Here is a 2,105-nt window from a genome sequence, read left to right on the forward strand (position 1 = left end):
ATTAATCCATTCTTCTTTTTTTAACTTTGGTATTTTATTTTATTCTATTCTTTTTTACTAACATGACTAGATACACAAAGTTCAATAAAATAACATTTTGTACTGTTTACATTTATTTTCTGATTATCATACATTTAATTTCGTGATTATTGCTGGAAATTTTTGTGTACAGAGGGGGAGGTGTTAAAAATGATGTACCCAGGGTACTGGGTACGCTAGGTATGCCACCAAGAGAAGAAAAGTACGAGGTATTTTAGATATACAAGATGCTGTTGCTTATGGATTTAAAAAGACAGTTATTTATCTAAATGTGTTTGAGGGAGGGCTAATTCACATCGTTCTCCAAATGAAAGTGAAAATGGAGCTTGCCTGTCATTGGGAATGCTTAGTGAGCATTAGAGTTTGGAATAAAGATGAAAGCGTTGTGCTAACACGGTGTTTGATAGGTCCACTGCAGCCTGTTCAGTTTGGGACAGAACTGACCATCTGCTAAGAGCTTTTTAAGTGTGTTTAAGCAGTCTGAGATGGTCTTTGTTGCTTTGGGTCTTTGTGTTGATGTGTATTATTATTCCAAATTGTTGGAAGCCAGTCTTGCAGGAGGTAAGGTTTTGAATTCCTGATGGTGTGTGAATTTTTGTCCCCAAGGTTTCTCTCTGGGATGAATTGATTTGCTGGCCAGAAATGAGGCTGAATTCCTCCATCAGGTTAAAGGCTGCTGACACAGGGTGTTTGGTTTAGCAGCCTGCCCCAAGCGCCTCATCTGCATACTGATAAAGCCTGCTTGCCTCCCGGCCCAAGCTTGGCAGTGGCCAGTTGCTAATGCAAGCTGTTTGGGGAACAAAGGAGAACTCAATCTAGTTTTCACCTGAATGTAAGTAGGCCAAAAGGAAAGGTTCCTCATCTTTATTAAAGTCTACTCCCTTTATTTTTAAGCGGGCAACTACCTTTAGTCACATTTCACAGACTTCTGCTGCCGCAGAAACTGAAAGAACTTCAGTTTTTCTTTATCTTCCCCTTTGCCCTAATCAGGCATCTCTTCTCCAGATTTTCTAAGACACTCTATTAATTTGTTAGGGCTGCCAAGATGAGGTACCACAGACTGGGTGACTCAATCAACAAAAACCTGTTTTCTTATGATTCGGGAGCCTAGGAGCCCATGATCAACAAGATCAAGGCATCAGCAGGGTTGGTTTCTTTTGAGGCCTCTCTTCTTGGCTTGCAGATGACCATCTTCTCTCTGTGTCTTCATTCACATGTTCTCTGTCTGTGTGCCTGCCCTAATCTCCTACTCTTATAAGGACACCAATCATATTGGATTAGGCCCAACTATATGACCTCATTTGACCTTAAATACCTCTGTAAGGCCTCATCTCCAAATACAGTCACAGTGTGAGGCACTGGGGCTTAGGATTTCACCATATGAAATTGGGGACATGAAAGGGAGGGCACAATTCATCCCATAACAGACAGGATCTTTCAGGTGCAACTTCAACCTAGGCACGACACTTCTGGTCCCAAATGATGTATTAGCCATCTTTTTTCTAGCCTTGGAAAATATTCTGGATTGAAATAAAATATTGCCTCAAGACAGGCTAGACCTACACATACATGTCTTGGCAAGTCAGTTCTCAGTGGTATAGATGGGTATTTTTTTCTGATTTTATACTTGTGAGTACTTCATTCCAGAGCTTTCAAAGATACTTGGCTGAATTTCAAAAGAATCATCATTGGGCAAGACTAATATGCTGGGGAGAGGATTGTGAAGATATTGTTATGATTATGATTATTAGTAAATAATGTCTAAGTTCTATTAATGGAATAAATAAGTGGGTAAACATCTAGCAAGCTGGTCAATAATTTGAGGAGGATAGAATTTATTTGACATTTTCTGTATAAATGGATCCAGGTATTATTTTAACCATTGTCTTGATGGGTGAAAAGTATACGGTCACTATACTTATATAGCCTGACACTAATAAGACATGGGGAGAAAATATCAGCTAGGACTATTTCTATATGATTCTAGCATATTTTGCTTATAACAGAGAAAGTGGGTAGCTTAGTCTGTTTCAAGGCTTGGACCTTGCCAGGAGAGAATATCTACT

This window comes from Rhinopithecus roxellana, chromosome 1 (genome assembly GCF_007565055.1).
Source record: "Rhinopithecus roxellana isolate Shanxi Qingling chromosome 1, ASM756505v1, whole genome shotgun sequence".
NCBI lineage: Eukaryota > Metazoa > Chordata > Mammalia > Primates > Cercopithecidae > Rhinopithecus > Rhinopithecus roxellana.